Below are 20713 nucleotides of genomic sequence, written 5' to 3'. Positions count from 1 at the left end.
TCCAAACCGAGATTCTCTAAACTTCCAAGCCCATTTAGTGCATTTCTCTGCCTTCACAGAGAATGCCTAGATATTTTATTCAAACTTCTTTTCTTTAAATGTTAGCACACTGCTCTTCTATATTATTTTTTTAACTTTCCAAACTTTCAAATCCCTTTCAATGTATATTTTTATTTCTTCCCTTCCCTCCCTTTTCTCCCTTTTCCCCACAAGACTGCTGCAGTCAGCCAGAGACAGACAGAGAGAAAGAGAGAGAAAGAGAGAGAGAGAGAAAGAGAAGACTTCTTTCCTTACCTGAACCACTCTTGAAAGAATTACTACTCTAAATGAATTCTACTTCAAACAATTCAGCCTCATATTTTCTAAGCCTGCAACATAGAGGCTGAATTCTTATCTCTTACAAGCTTGCTAACTTTTAACACAGAACAAAATGCAAAGGAAACAAACATACACACAGAGACACATGCAGAGCTCTATTTTCACCTTTTACATTTTTTTAAAGTCCTGTTGCTTTTGCTTATGAATTAGTGTGACAGATTAAAAGTTAGAAATCACAATTTTATACTAAGCACAGTTGCAATGTTGTTCTTAAAATTTTTAACAGAGCTCTTCAACCAACAAAATAGACAGACAAGTCACACAGAACACAGAACACATACCAGATGTGTCCAGATTTATTATCTAGGACACTCAGAGTTCCACCAATTGGCATCCAGAACCAGATGTGTCTTAAGACACCCAGGACCGTCTCAACAGCATCCCGTGGAGGTCAGCAAGGCCATTTAGTGCTGCATCCAGCTTAGCCACTTGCTACAGATACAGGAGTACTCCCCAGACCAGACAGGCAGCTGCAAAAATGATCAGGCAGCTGCAGGGGCCCCTCAAAATCTTATTAACCAGAACTGGCTTTTAGGATGCTCTATGCCAATTTTGGACCAAATTCAAAATTTGGGTCTCACTCTCCTAGTCTGCAGAAAGAGATTACTGGATACTAGGGGCCAAGGAAGATCTCTCGGTGGCCACCCCCTAGGATCCATAACCTCCTTTGCCCTCCAGGGAGAGGGACTGGCCGTCAGACTGAGCCAAAGCCTTGTCTCAGTGGGACCTCCAAGTGAGATAGCCCAGGCAATAAAATTCAAGACAACCAAGGTGTTAATAATTTAGAGAGAATTTATTTACCGGCTGGTATGGACTTCTGGTAGAGTTCCATCCCAAACAGAAGTAGAAACAGGTTTATAAGCATTCTGGTTCAATCTTGCGGTTACATTTGACGTTAAACAGTGGCTCATCTTGCCGCTTACAGGGGGAAAGATGGGGGCTTAACAATGGCAGATGTTTGACATAGATTATTTTGAGAGAGATCAGAGTTATCTAACATTGTCAGGCACCATCCTTATAGAATAGATACCCCTCATTGTTGATCAGACACTTTGTAGTGCAAAACACTTCCTTGAATATAGCTGAGCAAACATTTCTCTGTGAGCCCGAGACCCTTATGGAGGAGAGATGGGGAGGCCAGTCCTTTGTCCATTTCACAAGTATCTGAAGGCTTGTCATGAGAAGAAAGGAAATGACTTGCTCTTTTTTTGCCTCAGAATTAAGAACCCAGTTGAAATGGGTAGAATTTGAAAAGGTTTCCTTTCAGGAAAAATGAAACTCCCAAACCAAGGGAGCTGTCCAAAAATAGAATGCCCTGCCTTTGGAAGTTGTAATTTCCCCATCTTTGGAGGTCTTCAAGCAAAGATTGGATGGCTACTAACTGGGGATGTTAGAGCAAAGATTCCTTATGTAAAGATTAAACTAGAGACTACTGAGATACAATTCTCAAATTCTGTGATTTCGTGAATTAAGAAAATAAATATTGTCAGGTTAAAGTAAGCTTATTTTCTTTTTTGACAAGAATCCTAACCAAGAAGAAAGCTTTAGTTATGATGTACCTAAGTCTAAGCAAAGTGATTGGTATTAGTCTGTGTAAAATAAAAAGGGATGTAAAATTAAAAAAAAAAATCTATACCGATAGATTTGGAAAGGTACCATGGCTGGACTCGAGGAATAGTCATTTAACAGATCATTATCAAATCAACAGGTTTCTACTAGATTAGCCTGAAGGATCAGTGTTTAAACCATGCTACACGATATTTTTCATCAGTGACTTGGGTATTGGGCAGGGCAGCCAACATGTTGAATGACATAATTGAATATCAAAAATAAAGTTATCATTGTCTAGAGCAGTGATACCAAACAGAAAAAGATATTAATCCCTGCAGCAATATATTGATTTAGAAAGCTACAAATTAACACTATCTATATTGTATTGTATCTTTAGATTTATCAGCTTTCAGCAAGTTTGACACTTCCAGCCTAGAGCATTGGGCTAAATCTAACAATTATGAAATATAATGGGGATGAATTTAAAAACCCATTGAGGAGACACTCATTGTTCAGGTGAAGATACAACTTGGATATGTAACTATTCTAAAGTTAAAGAAGTGACAAGCATTAACAAGAAAAATTAAAGATATAAATACAGTTAAAGAGGGGGTAAAACTATTCCTATTTCCTGATGACATAATAGATTACTAATAAAACCTGAAGGGACAGCAAAGTTACTAAATAAACAATTAATAGTTTTAGCAAAGTTGTACCCCACAAGATAAAACCACAAAAATCATTATTTCTATATAATAATAATAAAATCCAAGACACAATAATAGAAATGTAGATTATATTCATATTAGCTTCAAAGTATATAAAATATTCAAAAATCTACTAATGTACACTATTTATATATGTTCAAAACAAAGAGATATTTAAGGAGATTAAAAAAAATCTTATAAAGCTTCCAGAATATTTAGTGTTTATGTCTGGGCAATGCTAATATCAAAATGATAAAACTGTTAAAAGTTCATTTATATTTTGAATGCTTTACCAATCAAACTATCAAAGGGATATTTGGAGAAAAAATCAAGAATATCAAGAGAAATAATGAGAAAAAAGGTAGGAATTAAAAGAGCATAGGCATAGCAAGGTGGTGCAATAGAAAGTACTTTGCCTGGAGTTAGAAAAAAAAATCCTATTTCTGAGTTTCAAATCTGGCCTCAGATACTTAATAGCCATGTGACCCTGGGCAAATCATTTAACCCTGTTTCCCTCAATTTCCTTATGTTTAAAATTAGCTGGAGAAGTAACTGACAAATTAATCTAGTATCTTTCTCAAGAAAAATCCAACTTCATGTCATGAATAGTCAGATATAGCTAAAAAACAACTAAATTTCAACAGCACTTCTAGACCTCAAGGTAATTATAAAAAAGAATCTTCAAAAAATTTGCTATTGTAAATAAGCAGTCAAATAGATCAATGAATCAGACTAGACAATCAATCTGACGGAATCAGAAATAATAAAACACTGAAATACTTTTGCCAATACATTTTACGGTAAAGAATTGGAAGCAAAATATATGCCAGTAAACTGGGAAACAGTTCAACAAATTGTGGCACATGAATGTAATGAAATCTTACCATGCTATAAGAAACAATGAATATGACAAATGCAGAGAAACATGGCAAAACTTATATGGAAGGCAGAGTCCAAATCGCAGAGTTAGCAGAGTTAGCAATTTTGCCTTAGGTCACCAAAAACCTCCTCCACAATGACCTAGAAAATGTGCCAAGCTGAATTCCGATTGGGAAAGCTTTGAGGAAAGTCATTTAGTTATTTTTTCTGTCCCAAGAAGTTTAGAAAAATAAACTGAAAAGTCTGCAATTACTGGGGTGGAGGTGGCCAGGAGTACATCATAACAGCTGCAGCAGGTAAAAGTAGCACAGGCAATGGATTATGGTGGCAGCAGTGATGGGAAGCAACTAGCTTCCAGAGTGGGGAGTGGTAAGGGAAGTGAATAGTGAATAAGGATAGAAAGAGTTTTCAGGGGAGCCTTGTACTAACTCAGGTACAATCTGGCAGTCTTGTAGCCCATTATCCAGTTTCAGATCACATTTCTAAAATGGAAAGAAGTGTTCTATCAAAATGATTAAGAAAAGGGGATTTAACTGTGTAAGGAGCAAACAAGTTCCAGAGTAAAAGATACGTGGCTTTGAGCCACAGGTATGTCTTAGTTCTAATGTGTAGGTCCTGCATAAGCCTGCAGTGGAATGGAATAAACCAGAGTAGGAGACCAAAACCAAGAGGGAGTTAGTAGTTCATCTACTCTGAACCTGCAGAACATCCCAGCAGGCCAATTGTGACAGTCCAGAAGTAGTTTGTGAAAACTTATTCAGGGACAAGCCCACAAACTCAAACTAGGTCAAGAATGTGAAGAAGTCCAGAAGTAGGATAAAAGTAAAAAAATAAGCTGAAAAAATGAGCAAATGTCCACCAAAATCATAAAAGCTACTATGGTGACAGGGAAGATAATGACACAAAATCAGAAGACAACAATGGAAAAAAAGCTTAAAACAAAGCCAAAAAGAAAAAAACTATAAGGTCACAAGTTCAATAAGAATTCTCAGAAGAACTAAAGCAAAAACAAAAAAGTATTTTAACAATCAAATAAGAGTAGTAGATAGAAATGGGGAAAGAAATGAGAATGAGAAAATTATTTTTAAAAGAATTAAAGTTTGGGAACAAAATGCACAAAATTAAGAAAGTCTCTTTGAAAATTAGAATTGCACAAAAGGAAGCCAATGAAATTATAAGAAACCAAGAAATAGTTTATATATATATATGTGTGTGTGTGTGTGTGTGTGTATATATATATATTATATATATATATATATATATGTGTATATATATATATAAAGAATGAAAAAAATAAAAGAGAATGTAAAACATCTCATAAAAAAAAAAAACAGATCTAGAGAACAGTTCAAGAAAACATAAGAATAATTGAACTACTTGAAAGCTATGACCAAAAAAAAAAAAAAAACCTTAAAACAATAATACAAGAAATAATCAAAGAAAATCATTCTGAAGTGTTAGAAGAAGAGAATAAAGTATAAATGGGGGTTTGGGGGGAGGGGGGAATCACCAGTAACACCTGAAAGAAATCCCATAAAGAAAACATTCTTGTTAAATTTCAAAACCGCAGATTAAAGAGAAAATTATACAAGCAACAAAGTATTGTGGATAGAGCTGTGAACTGATCCAAACATTCTGGAGAGCAATTTGGAATTTCATCCAAAGGTTATAAAATTATGCATACTCTTTGATTAATCAATATTAATATGAAGCTTGTTTTCCAAAGAGGTTTATGAAAGATATGGGGAAGAAAAGAACCTGTTTTTACAAAAATATTTATAGCAATTCTTTCTGTGATGGCAAATAATTAGAAATTAAAAGAATGTATATCAGTTGGAGAAGAGCTCAACTGTTGTGGAATATTTTTATTCTATAAGAAAGTATGAGCAGGAGGCTCTCAGAAAAACCTGGGAACTTGCATGATGCAAAATGATAAGAGTAGAATTAGTAGAATTTGTACTGGTTGTACACATTATTAGCAATATTACATGATCATCAATAGTGAATAACTTGTTATTCTCAGCAATACAATGATTCAAAATAATTTCAAAAGCACATGATAACAAATATTATCCACCTCCAAAGAATTACTGATGTCTGAATACAAACCAAAACATATTACTTTTCATTTTATTTTTTCTGGGTTTTTCATCTATTTCTTCTTTCACAATATGATTAATATGGAAATAAGTTTTACATGATTGCACATGAATAACCTATATCAAATTGCTTGACATCTTAGGGAGAGGGGAAAGGAGGGAATAAGGGAAAGAGGAAAGGAGAAAATTTGAATTCAAAAAAACTTTTAATATGAATTTGTTTAAACAAAAATTTACATGTAATTAGGGAAAATGAAATAGTCAAAAAAAACTGGTATATTTTTCTGATTGATGAAAACAATTTAATATCAAGACAAGAAAAAGTTAATGTTTCAGTATGGGGTTTATCAGACCACCATCACAAAAAGGAAGAGAAAAGACAGTATAGCCTTCACTATTACCTGGAACACTACTGCCACTTTGTGGTAGAGTTCCCAGGTGGCACTATCTGTATGCTATTAACATAGTCATCTAGAAGATGAATGTTTAATTGCTGTACTTGTGGAAATGCTGGCCTTTTAAAAAAATCTTCTTGAAATGAATAAACAATAAGTTCTGGTGGCTCTTGTAGTCTCTAATCTAGATCTTTCAATCAGCTAAATGATTGGGAAAACGTAATCTGCTATAGAACATTTGGATCTCTAAAAACCCATTTGTTTGTCATCATTTCATTAATCACATCTCCCATACACAGAGAAGATAGATTGGAGTTGAAAGAAACTCCTTAAAAGTTAGAACTGAGCAAGTGGAAGATAATGACTCTATGAGATACTAAAAATTAATCAAATGAAAAAATTAGAAAATGTAAAATACCTCATGGAAAAAAACAACTGACCTGGAAATCAGATCTAAGAGACAATGTCAGAATCATTGAACTATCTGAAAACCATAGTCAAAAATAGGACCTGAATAGCATCTTTCAAGAATTTATCAATGAAAACTGCCCTGATGTCCTGAAATCAGAGGACAAAACAGACACTAAAAGAACCTACCAATCACCTCAGGAAAGAGATTCCAAAATAAAGATTCCAAGGGACATGATAGCCAAATCATAGTACTATCAGGTCAAGGGGAAAAAAATACTACAAGTGGCCAAAAGAAGAAATTCAAATATCAAAAATCAGGATTACACAAAACTTAGTAGCTGCAACATTAAAGTACCTGGGAACAGAACATGATATTCTAGAAGGTTGATTACAATTAAGAATCCTCTATCTGATTAAATTAACATAATACTCTAAGGAAGAGGGAGGTGGTTATTCAATGAAATAGAAGGATTTCAAGCTTTCATAATTGAACAAAAAAAAAATTTAATTGCCAATATCAAGACCCAAGAGAAGTTTAAAAAGGTAAAAAGAAAAATATATAAGTGATTCGATGGAGCTGAACTGTTTAGATCCCTACACAGGAAAATAATACTTGTAATTCTTAAAAATTACACAAATTACAAAAATTTAGAAAGAACGTATATAGACAGGATACACAGATATAAGGGGAATTTGAGGGAATGATAAAAAAAAATAAGGGATAAGAAAGAGGAGTACACTTTATGAAGAAGGAAGAGAGAAGTAGAATGGGATAAGTTTTTTCACATGAAAAGGCACAAAACATCTTTTACAATGGAAAGTAGAATGGGAGGGTAGATGATTAGTATCACTTGAACCTTACTCTCATCAGTTTTGGCTCAAATAAGGTATAATTTACACAATCATTGGACTATAGAAATCTTTCTTACCCAACATGAAAGCAGAGGAGGAGATTAAGTAAAAGTTTGGAGCAGGGAGGAACATTGACAGAAGGAAGGGCAGATCAGGGGAAAGTTGTAGACAAAAAATGAACACTGGTGAGGAGGAAGAGAGTGAAAGGATATAGAGAAAAAAAAAGAGGAAGGATAGATGAAGGAAAATGTAGTGGTATGCAAAATTGTGAACTCTCCTTTTGTTTAGCTGGGAAACATAGCAAGTGTCTCTAATAAAGACCTTATTTCTCAAATATATAGAGAATTGAGTCAAATTTATAACAATACAATCCATTCCTCAACTGATAAATAGTCAAAGATATGAACTGGCAGTTTTCAGATAAAGAAATATTATTCTTCCCTGGTCACACATCATCTAATTAGTATGATCCAGGCCACCACCATTGAGTAAGAATGCTGATAAACTAAACAAGATCCAGAGAAAGCCAACCAGGAAATCTCATGCTTGATGAGAATTCATCATTGAAGAAGTTGTGGATGGTATACCTAGAGAAGAAAAGACTGGGAAGAGAGGTTGTGGAGGGCTTAACAAAATAACTGCCTTTGAATATTTGAAAGGCTATCATATGAAAAGTAGAATAGACTTGCCCTTTTGGGTCCCAGAGAACAAAACTAAAACCAATGGATGGAAGATGAAGAAACAAATTTAGATGTTATATCAGCAAAAGCTTCCTGATAACTGGAACTATCCCCAGGTCAAGGGAGAAATAGAAGATTAACCCCACAATGGAGTTCTTCAAGCAAAGACTAGATGACCACCTCCAGAGATATAGTAGTGAGCATTCACATGGGCCCTGCTCCCAGTTGGGCAGTTAGTAGATGTATGATCCACACCCCTTCCTTCCATCACCACCACCATTTCTACTCTTGCCACAATTCTGATCTGTCAGTATTACAGTTTAGTGCCAGAATCTAGGACTAAGCCCAGGCAAGATTATGGTAGGGCCAAGCTTTTTACCTTCCCCAGTCACCTTAATATAGAAAGTACTCTTTGATTAGAGCCATCCATTCTCTGCAACCCACCAAAGCCTAGCCTTGAAGAATACTCCATGTTCCTCATTATCCCAAACTGCCTTTATTGTTAGCTACTTCCTTCTATGTAAATGGCATATTATTAAAAGGGTTGGTAGACACAGATGCAGATTGTACCTGTGTACAGGTGACCATTGGCCCAGTCACTGGCCAAAGATAAGGCAGACACCTATATGTCTGGCGTAGGAGGATTCAATAGCAGCTGAAATTAGTGCAACCCCTTTGAGATGAATATTTGAAGGTGAAACAGAAGCTTTTATTCCTTTTATAGTTGAAAAATCCCCATCAATCTATGAGGAAGAGACATCTTACAACAGTTAGGATTACAATTGAGTACTTTGGCTTTTTAGACAGGGTTGCTGTTGAATACCTGCTTGCATTCTCACCTGTTCCCATTCAATGGAAAAATGATACATCAGTGTGGGTAGAACAGTGGCCCTTAACAAATGAAAAAATTCAGGCCTTATTGGATATAGTACAGGAGTAACTTGACCAAGGACACTTACAACCTTCTCTAAGTCCTTAGAATTCCCCAGTATTTATTGCAAAAAAAAAAAAAAAAAAAAGAAATCTGGAAAATGGAGGATATTGACTGATTTAAGAAAAGTAAATGAACAGATGGAAACTATGGGAACTCTTCAGCCTGGACTTCCCTCTCTTACCCAATTGCCTAGAGAATGGCCTCTTTGGATCATAAACATTAAAGATTGTTTCTATTCTATTCCTCTAGATAAGGAGGATATGAAAAGATTTGCCTTTTTAATGCTCAGCATTAAATTAGCCTTATAAAATATATGAATGGAAAGTTTTGCCACAGGGAATGAAAAATAGCCCCATGTTGGGTGCCAAAATGTAATGTTCAGACTAGCTTTCTGGAGGACCTCAGGACCAGCCTTGATCTTAGTAGAGGAATGCAAGAAGCTGGAGAGCCACCAGGAGGATGGTCAAAAATGGAATGTCTCTTCCAGTCCTTCTTAGCCCTTATATATCTTATTGCAATTACATCATTACAGCATACTGAGTATGTGTGAACTAGAGAACCATCACATCACCACACTAAGTACTAAGTAGATGTATACTAGAGAATCATCATAGAGAATCATCTCAATTCCACTGAGTTAACACCTTGTTGTAAGTATCCTTGTTTCAAGTATATTTCTCAAGAATTCTGGCCTCTACCCTACTCCTACAAGTGAAGGGGAGGGGAAGACATAAGAGAGTAAGAGGGGCACGCGTGTGTGTGTGTGTGTGTGTGTGTGTGTGTGTGTGTGTGTCTTGCCCAGCAGATTATGAATGTTCACCTGGGTTTAGCCAGACATGGATCACAAGGAAGCATAAAAAAAGATCTCTAGAGTTTCTCCCATAAATCCTTTCCCAATTTTTTATTTTACTTGCTACCAGGGAATTGGGTCTATTCTGTTCTCCTCAGAAAAGGGTAACAAATGAATTATATGGTGAGTATAGTAAAAATATGTTATAGGCTCCTACTCAGTACCTGATTACTATCCCATAACATATATGTCAAAATTGTATCTTGTTTTGTTTCCCCAGCTCCACCCTTCTATTTAGTATAATAAGTAAGATTTTCAAAAGCTCATGTAAGGTCACAATGGTAGGAAGTAAGGGGAACCTAGGATTCATTTATAAATTGTCCCATAAATTAAGGGAGTTCATAGTTACTTGAGCTGCTAGTGGCTCCAAAGTGAATAGAGTTCTGGATCTAGAATCAGGAAGATTCATATTCATAAATTTACATCTAGTCTCAGATACTTCCTAGCTGTATGATCCTGGGCAAGTCATTTAACCCTATTTTCTTCAGTTTCCTCATCTATAAAATAAACTAGAAAAGAAAATGGCAAACTACTGTAATATCTTTGTCAAGAAAACTCCAAATGGGTTCATGAACAAGTAGACATGATTGAAATGACTGAATAACACATTAGTTATTTGAAAACTATCTCATAAATTAGGGGAGCAGAGGAGCCCCTGGAAACTGTCTCATAAATAAATTAAGGCCACATCCTGACATTATGTGATAAATGAAGGGAAACTTGCTAGGACTTACTCTAAGGGCCCTTTGATCCTACCAACTGCCCGTTCATTGTCTGTAAGCCTCAGATAAATACAGATATGCTCAGTAAGAGCAACAGGATTACTGTCATGGAGCAAAGGAAAGGGTAAAGACATAAATGATATTTCATAAATATGTAGCATTTTTAGATTTATAAAATATTTTCCAAATAACAGCTCTGCCAAATAGGTTTTGTTCCCCATTGTCATTCCATTTATAAATAAGGTTCCCTCAAACATTTTTATGGTTGCCATAGACTCTAACCCCCACATCGTTCTCTGTTTTCTCAAGATCCACCATCTTCTCCTCTCCAATCCTGCCTCACCTTTTACTAAGAGACTTTTAGATTCATGTAAATGCTCTTTCAAATTTTCTAACTTCTTGATATTATAAGAATTACTATTTCTTTCTACCTATGTTTCACATAGAATTGACATACATTAGATCTTTCTACCAGCTGGAAGTGTTCCACTTTCCTAAATAGAAACTCTGACATTTTCTGTCTAACCATAACACCCTTTCTATCACTTCATCTTTCCCTGTGCTTCCTTTTTCCTACTGCTTCTTTACCCTTTTGATCGCCTCCATTTCCTCCAATTTTTAAGACCTTCATGAACTATTACCCTACTCTAGACTTTATTATTCTCTCTCTTCAACTTCAATCCACTACTTATCAAAGATTGGACTTTGGGTCTTCTTCCTTGAAGTTTTAGGAAACCAAAAAATGCATGATCACTGGAAAGGCCAGGGACTAAGATGGGACTGCTTCCTTTTTGCATCTCCTTTCCTTTAGAACAGGGCTTTGTGAGAGTTCCAAAGTTTTAGAGAACAAGCAACTAGACACCTAGAAATAGAGTTTGCAGATAGACAATTCTGAAAAGGCACAAACATAGCAACAAAATAAGAATTACTTGACTTTTAAGGGATTCTATGCCCTGTAGCAGGGGCACAGACCCATCCAGTGTCAATACCACATTTAGCAGTAAATATGGTAGGACAAGTTTTGTAACAAGCACTTTATCTTTAATTTCATTCTCTCCAAGGATATTTGATATTTTAAACAGTGTTGTCCAGTTTAGGAAGAGACATTCTACCTTTTAGGTCTTGCTATGGATTCAGTAAATAACTCATAATAAAAAATCAATTAATTAATAATTGATTATGTTGAAGAGAACTTTGTCCATTGATATTATTGGGAACATATTATAATAGTTACTTGATCAAATAGTATTTGAAAACCATTAATCCATATGAGATGGCTCTCATCTCATGAGGATGGGAGAGGTATATGGAATGCTGCCATGATGGAGACATCGTTTTAAGGAGAAAATGTAACCAGCTATACTTGGGGAACCTAACCTACTAGTGTACACATGAAGTGGGAAAGTAAATACAGAGCCTTGATAGGTAGGTTTAAGTGATCTTCACCAGTGAACTCTGCAAGGTGAAATCACCAAGCATTCCAAGAAATAGACAAAATTCCTTTTGTCTCTGCAATTGTAGTGAAACTAGTTCTGCTGAATGATTTAATCACCTCTCTAGGAACATCTGGTGAGCTATTTTTTCCTTCTTATAGGATAACATTTTCATTTTTTGCATCTAATTATAGATAGAATGTCAATACAGGTTTAGTTCAGTTTCTTGAGTAATACATCTATTTGTTAACAATTGCATGGAAGATACACATTCTATGCCTTCTGTTTAAAAAAAACTGGATTGACAATCTTGTAACTGTATGATTGAAAGCACATTGTATTCATTTCTCCTCATTAATACGATTGCCTCACCTTTCTACTGCCCTTATTATTCAAATGGTAATACCAACTGGATATGAGACAAATTTAAATTGCAAGGACAGAGTGTTCTTAAAATAAAACTGGTTACCTTTTACAACTCATTAGGTTATATAAAAGTCAGTATGTTCATCTGAATGAAAAGACCTGGATAACACCATGGGATCCAAAACTGTGTGCCTTATGATTTCTTGTGCTCTTCTGGCTTGGTATATGCATACAAATTACTCAGCAAAGTTTGAACAACCCTGGAAGACAATGATTATACATTCTTTAATTAAAATCTCTCTATTTATGGTAAGATAAGAATTTTCTTCGATTTATATTTCTGATCATTACTGATTTCAAAAACAGGGGGGAGCGGGGTATAATCTATCATTTCCAATTTTTAAATGTAGTTGATTTTCTTTTAGGTTAAATCAATCAGATAATACTTATTTTATTAATTTTACATAGCCGAAGAAGATACAACTGATTATTAGTAATTAATAGCTACTTGTGGGGATATGGATGGTGTAGATTATGTGATTAAAGGAGACATTTGAATTTTTAATATAAAAGATATGTCATGAATTCTTTCTTTTTCTTTCACTCTCATCTATTTTCCTATTCTTTTACTGTCATTTTGATGCTTGATTAGACTCTAAATCCCAATGACTCTTCTTTCTCCTTCCATGTACCCTCATCATGGAGTCATAGTACCCTCATCATGGGGTCATAATGACCTGAATGTGCCATAATTTAAGCATACTCAATTTGTAGACAACAGAACTAAGTTGGAATCTTGTCCCCCTTAATTTTTACTTGACCTTAAGAAGGTCATTTAACATTTTTTAGTCTCTATTTCTCAATCCATGAAGTATGGCAGTTAGGTGAAGTAAAAATCTGCTTACTAAGACCTGAGGAGACTTAAAATTATCCCCCATATTCATTGTCCCACAAATTTTCTTAAACTTTATTTCAATTCATTATAAAGTTTAAAATCAATATGTTAATGCTTTTTTCCTAATGCATTATAAGGTTTATTTTGAATATTGCCATGTTACTCATTTTTAGCATAAGGGATTTCAGGCACTTGAGTTTTTCTCTCTAAGCATACAACACTACCGCTCTAAAATTTCTCTTCCAACCTACCAAACAATTGACACATTGCTTGACCACAGAGGTACAATGAGCAATTTCAGCTCCCAGGAAAAGTAATCACAGGTGCCCTCAAATTGATGTGTTTGAAATTTGTGACATGAAATTATGTAAGTAGTAATGAACATATTTGATGTAATTCTAGAAATACTCACAATAACATCAAAAGAAAAGAATGAAATTAAAAGTGTAAATACAGGCAAAGAGAAGATAAAAGTATCTCTATTTCTTGATGACATAATGGATTCCTTATAAAATGCTAAAGGATCAGAAGAGAAATTGATTGAACCAATAATAGCTTTACCAAAGTTGAACACTGCAAGATAAACCCATTTAAATTAACACATCTATATAGTAGTCTCAAATCTAAGACACACAGAAATAGAATCACATTCAAATTACCTTCCAGGGATAGCTAAGTGACACAATATATAGAGCACCAGCTCTGAAGTCAGGACAACCTGACCTCAGACACTTTATTCTTCCTAGCTGTGCAACCCCAATTGCCTCAGCAAATAATAATAATAATAATAATAATATGATTGTTTCAAAAGGTGAGGTTAAAAATAAAATATCCATTCCTATTCTCTCTCTCTCTTTCTTCCCCTCATTTCCTTCATTCCTCTCTTTCCTCTCTCCCTCCTCCTTCCTCCCTTCTTTCTTCTCTCTCTCCCTACCTTCCTCCCTACAACATACACAAGCAAATAAGAGATAAAGAAGTTCAAGAGATATGTAATGAATAATATTAATTGCTATTATTGTTCAATTGTTTTAAGTCACAATTTTATTCATCATGACCCCATTCTTGGCAAAGCTACTGGAGTGATTTCCCATCTCCTTCTCCAGCTCATTTTTATAGATGATGTGCAAACAAGATTAAGTGATTTGCCCAATCACAGATCTGAAAAATATCTGAGCTTATAACCAATATCTTGGTTATAAGATTTATTTTTTGCTCTAGTAGTAGTTATTTGCATGATTTTGACTATTTCCTTGCTTTCTTAAAGTCTATCTTTCTGACTCCTTATACTGTTTTCTTCTTTGACCCAGAAGTTCTAGATTTTGGTCATGCTGTTTGAGTGCTTTCCTTTTTCATACTTCTTTCAGGAAATGATCAGTGACTACTTTCTCTTTTCACTTTGCCTATTGACTTTGATAAGAATGAGTAGTTGTCATTCATGATTTTTTGAAATATATCTAATTGTTTTATTATCAAAGTTTTCAGATATTTTTATGAGATTTAGCTTATCTTTCCTTAAACTCTTTTCAAAGTCAATGGTTTGTTTGTATGTTTTATAAAGAATATGTTTTATGAGGTTTTTAGCCTTTTGATTTTCTTCCCATTTTTCTTTTTGTCTCTTGGAGTAACGTGTCTGATTCAGCCCCATTATCAAAAAGTTAGTTACTTGGGTAAGGTTTTGTACCTTCCTGAATAAGTTGTTTATCCTTCTATTTTTTTCTTCATTTCCTTTTCATTCTTTCCTCTATAGAAGTTATTTTATAGATATTTTTATCTTTAACTCTTCATTTCTTTTAAAAATTCCATTACAAAATTTAAGAGCTTGTAATATTTTTCTGGCACCAGTTGAATCCCTGTGGTAGGATATCCACAAACTCAATCTTGAGAGCTGATTTTTTTGATTAGGTCTTCATTCCAAGCAGGTGTTAAGAAGATAAAATCTTTTTAAATTGTGCTCCCTATAAAGCAAAATCATCCACAAGCTTCCCTTCAATATCTGAAGGTAACATTTTGTTGCTTATTTGCTCAGCTGTCTGAGTACTTTTTCTAATTTATGGGCTGTTTACAAAGAATAGATTTTTTTTTAACATCATAAGTCAGCCCTTAACTAACTTTGCTAATTGGGGCATAGTAACTGAAATCCTGGGATGATCCTCACAACAAATTTTAACCAATAGTTTGAAACTTGTCCACCATAGACCAAGGATCAGGATGCCTATTTTCTGGAATCCCTCGGAGGTGTTGATGAGCATGAAATGATGAAAAGTTAGCTGGAAAAAGGAAATTGTGGCAATAGCAGCAGTGGCAAAAGCTTCAGAAATCCACAAATTGGACCTCAGTCCTTGAAAAATCAAGAGTTAACTATGACACAAGCTCATGTCAAAGAGGATAGGGAGGGAAGAATACCCTGCTAAAACATGAAGCCAAAATTAATTTCATGAGTGTTAACATTCTATTGTATAGAAGCAGATGTGACAGGCCTTCTTCAGTTACTGGCCCTGTGTCAGGATCGGGGTGGGAAAAACGTTGCAACATAAAGGTCCTATAATATTTGAAAGGAAAGATATCAATTCTGTATTGATTAGGAAACTGAGGCCATAGAGATGAAGCAACTGTCAGTAGCATGAATGAATAGGATGAACAAATGAGTGAGTGAATGAATAAATCTATTCCATAAATATAAAAAAAAAATCCATTACAAGTGTGGTAAGTCTGTGAATTGTTTGAGGTTCTTCTTATAAAAGATGATATCTGAGAAGGAAGCTTTTGGGAAGTTGGCATAGTAGATCAGAAAATTCCAGGCTCTCCAGATTTCCCTCACAAACAAATCAAAATTTCACCTCAGGGCAAATATAAAGCAATAAAAATTAAATAAGATTTGGGACAGAACAGGGGTCCTCCTGGAACAACCCAAAAAGATTGGAAGAAAGGCTCCAGGACTGGGGTTTAGGGGTGTGAAGTATTTATACAGGCCAACTCCACAGAAACAACAAGCAGAGAAATCTGGGGTTGGTTGGATTCAGAGGGATCCTCAGCTATAATCTCAGAAACTTTTATCTATCAGACAGCTTAGAGAGTTAGAGGTCTAAGTGAGGGAAGACTGAGGAAACATTTTATGATTAGGAGCTAGTCCCAGATGTGCTACTGAGATGCTGCCCTGGATGAGAAGGAACCAGCACATCTTTGAGTGCAGAGGCAGTAGATCAGGGATGCTGCTGGCTTTGGGCACTTGCAGAAGGGTAGAACTTTGGATCTGAAGTTCCAGGCCATAGTGGAGAACTGAAGTGAAGCCAGAGGCACCATAATTCCTCCCCGCCCCAAGATTAGAGGTGATTACCAAATAAGTTCTAATTTTTAAAAAATGATTAGACAAAGAAGAAAGAACCCAATCATAAAAAATTACTATGGAATGTAGGAAACACCAGGGTTCATCTTCAGAGGAAGGCATTGAAGTAAAAAAGCCTCATTTATCCCAACGAGTAACATTAAATGGTTATCTGCTGAAAAAATTATAGAACAACTCAAAAAAAAAAAAAAAAAGACTAAAAATCAAATAAGAGACTGAAAAAAAAACTTTTAAAAATCCAAGAAAGACAAGAAATTTATAAAAATAAAGTCAACCAGCTAGAAAATGAAATTCGCACGCTTAAAGAAGAAAACAATTCTTTGAAAATTAGAATTGGGCAAGGGAAAGCTAGTAAAACTATGAGGCCAAGAAATAGAAAAACAAAATATAAAGAATGAAAATTAGAACAGAATGTGGAGCATCTTATTTAAAATAACAGATCTGGAGAAGAGATCAAGAAGAGAAAACATAAGAATAATTAAACTACCTGAAAGTTATGAGCAAAAAAAGAACCTTGTTACAATAATGCAAAAAATAAATAATCAAAGAAAATTATCCTGTAGTGATAGAACAATAAGAGAAAGTAGAAATAGGAAAAAAAAAATCCATTGATCATCACCTCAAAGCTATCCTATAAATAAAATACATAGGAACATTATCACTAAATTTCAAAACTACCCGATCAAAAAGAAAACAAACAAAGATTCAAATATACTGAACTACAATTAGAATTGTACAGTATTTATCAGCAGCTACTGTAAAAGACCACAGATCCTGGAATATTATATATCATCAATTAAAAGAACTAGGCCTTTGGCCAAAAATATTATATCCAGAAAAATAAATCATAATATTAAACAAAAAAAGTGGACATTTAACTAACTCACAAATTTTCAGGATTTTGTCTCAACCAAACCTGACCTTAATAAAAAAAAAAAAATTTAACATACAAAAGCCAACATCAAAGACTAGTTTCAAAGCATTTAACAATAGCACTTTAACTTATGTTAAAGAAAGATTGGGGCAGAGATGAATATGACCAGACTCTATAAAGCAAAACTCTATAGGAAAAGATAAAAATAGTAACTATTCTACATGAATGAGGTTCAGGAAAAAAAAACTGATACAGAGGCATTAGATAGCAGAGGAGGGTTGGTAGCTCTGAAAACTTACGTCAGAAAAGGGTTAAGTATGAAATAAGGCATACATACATACATACTCATATGCATACATGCCATGAAGGCTATAGCATCCTCCAAAATCTATGAAGAAATAAGGGGAGAGGGAATATGATAAGGTGAGGTATAAGAGGGTGTGTAAATTTATGACAATAGAACAAAGTACATAGATTCATAGAAAAGGGATGAAGAGGGAGGGAAAGAGTGGTATAGGATAAGGTGGGATATTCAAAGGTGTTTGGATTAATGAGAGTTAGATAAAGTTATATAGATTAATGGGAGTGGGATAAAGAGGGAAGGAAAGGGTAGGGGGAGAAGATAAGAGTGGGATCCCTGAGTGGGGAGAGGTTAAGTACAAGACAATTTAAGGAGCAGAAGTAAAGTAGAAGAGTTAACAGGGATAGGAAATAAGAAATATACACAAACACAATAACAAGGATCTAGAATAGAAATTATTAGGGAAAAAGTAGAGCTAATAATCATTGATCTCAAAGCCAAACTTAAGGATTCAATCAAGAGATAAATCTATATTATATCTGTCATAATTAATTAATATTGTTTTAGATGCATGACTATATATGTGTGAATGTATATGCATATTTATGTGTGTATATATGTGTGTGTATGTATGCAGGTAGGTGTATATACAGGTATATGTGGGAATCAATTTGGAATCATAACCAAATAATCATTTAATTGTATGTATTGTTGGACCTTGTGACATTAGTAATATATATCTTCATTGAGGTCTAAAACTAAGGGAAATGATCTCTTCTAGTCCAAGTATCTTGAAAAGGGGGGAATGGAGAGGGAGAAGCAGTCCTCATAATTTAGGAGACTTAATCCTGGTCACTTAGCTAATGTTTATTCAAATCAAGACACATTTTGAACTCAGATCTTTTCAACTTCAAAGCCAGCATTTTATTTAATATGACCTATTTAATTGTATATAAATATAATATACTGTTAACATATGTATCTTCTTTTTATTTTATCAGGGATCAGTTGTTGAAAATTTGGGCCTAATGAGCTATTGGGAATTTTTTAACATCATGTTTAAATGGCAATTACTAGCACCCATTTCCGATGAAAATATCACAGTGACTGACACAATAGTTAATGATGTCCTAGTGCGCTATTTTGTGCCAAAGAAGAAATCACATGAGCTGAAACGAGCAATTATGTATTACCATGGAGGAGGTGTTAGTTTTAGTAGCATTGGTAAGTATTCCTTTTCCTGGGCCAAAGTCTGCATTTTCTGTTAAATCAATGAATTGGGTTTTCATCTCTGTGGAAATGCTTTTTTTCTGACAGATTCCAGACCTGCTGAATTCGTAATCTTAGAAAACAATATGAGGACTTCTGATATTAAATGACTTGACCAGAGTCACCCTACCAAGAAGTATTAAGGGCAGTATTTAAATTCAGTCTTTATCACATCAGTCCCAATACTCTACTCTACCACATTTCCTTTAACTTTGCAAATACTATTTTTTATTTATAAGATTCTATCATGAGAATGTGTCTAACAAGAAGTATTAAATTATATCATTAACAAAATTAAGACCTGCATTTCTTTAATGTATTGCTTTTTAGAGAAGATTCTGCTCAGTGCATTTTGGATTATTTTCTTTTTTTTTTCTATTTTAAAGAAGCATTTACTGTGAATATTTCCATCTTGGATTTTGATTTATTGAAATTGAAATTAGAAATCATTTCATATTGGTTTTACATATGTAGCCCCACTCTCAAAGATATGAAAAATTAGTAATAATAACAGCTAGTATTCATGTGTTTTTACAAAGACAATGAAAATGAAATCAGTTCTACAAATGGAAAGAATCAGGGAGATTGGAATGACTCCCTGAATTTACTGCAATTTCCAAACCACCTGGCTAATCAAACTTCAAATAAGCATTCTGTACGTCTTTGCTAATTCTAGGAGATTCATTGTAATTTTTTGGTTATTACAGAGAGAGGACTCAGGAATAGTTATCATCTTGTGTCTCTACCACATGTGATTTCCCCAGGAAAAAGCCTCAGATCCTTGACAACAGAAACTGTTTAATTTTTGTCTCTGTATCTCTATGACTCCTGTTTTACAGTATTTACTAGGCAATTCTTGTTAACTGATACAATCAATGAGCTTTTCTTGAATGTCCAGATTCTGTAGGACTTATATTTGACCTTGAAGATACATTGTAAATTTAAAAAAAAAAAAAAAAAAAGATAGGATCCCTGCCCATAAGGACCTTCTAGGGGGCATCCATATCAATTCATTCAGTTCAATCAATAAACACTTATTAAGCACTTACTGTATGATGGCTATTAAGTGCTGTGCATAGTCCCTGCCCTAAAAGAGCTTACAAGAGAGATAAACATAAAGACAACCATAAAGTAAACTATATACAGGATAAAAAGGAAATGTAATTTATATTTATTTGGTCCTTATATGCATATGTCACAGAATCAGGCAGTATGCAAATAAAGAACAAAGGGAAATAGTCCCTCTCCTCAAAGAAGGCATCGTCCCCTATTTGTTGTTTTTCTGTCTTGTCTGATTTTTCATGATCCCATTTGGGGTTTTCTTGCTTCAGTTCATTTTAGAGATAAGGAAACTAAAGCAGACAGGATTAAGAGACTTAGCCAGGATAACACAGCTAGTAAGTTTCTGAGATCAGATTTGAATTCAGGAAAATTAGTTTGCCTGATTCCATTATATTCACTGTGCCACCTAGCTACTTGTATTCTCCTGTGCAATTACAACAAAATGACAGGACACTGTAAAAGGAAAAAGCTAATCCTATAATTCCTATTGGAATACTGAAGAATATAGTCTATCTGTGTAAAATTTTTTGGAAGACATGGGACTTGAGGAATGGTTTAAAGAAGAGAAAGGATATCAATGAGTAAGAAGTACTTTCATGTACATAAGATAAGAAAGTTTTGAGAAAATGAGAATTAAAGATACTGCATATGTAAATATTGATAGAATGATATATGTGTATGCATATATGTTTATGTATAATATAAATCTATT

At 34.4% G+C, this 20713-nt stretch overlaps 1 long non-coding RNA gene across 1 annotated transcript in view; it reads left to right on the top strand.

The window, feature by feature from the left end:
* LOC127552929 (uncharacterized) overlaps nt 1-20713 on the top strand; it is a 34522-nt gene that overhangs the window by 5709 nt on the left and 8100 nt on the right. Inside the window, exon 2 of the long non-coding RNA XR_007951622.1 lies at nt 18672-18894. This is a non-coding gene — a long non-coding RNA (uncharacterized LOC127552929). The remainder of the gene's footprint in view (nt 1-18671; nt 18895-20713) is intronic.

The sequence above is a fragment of the Antechinus flavipes genome, chromosome 3 (assembly GCF_016432865.1).
Source record: "Antechinus flavipes isolate AdamAnt ecotype Samford, QLD, Australia chromosome 3, AdamAnt_v2, whole genome shotgun sequence".
Taxonomy (NCBI): domain Eukaryota; kingdom Metazoa; phylum Chordata; class Mammalia; order Dasyuromorphia; family Dasyuridae; genus Antechinus; species Antechinus flavipes.
This window is presented reverse-complemented; position numbering and strand designations above follow the sequence as displayed.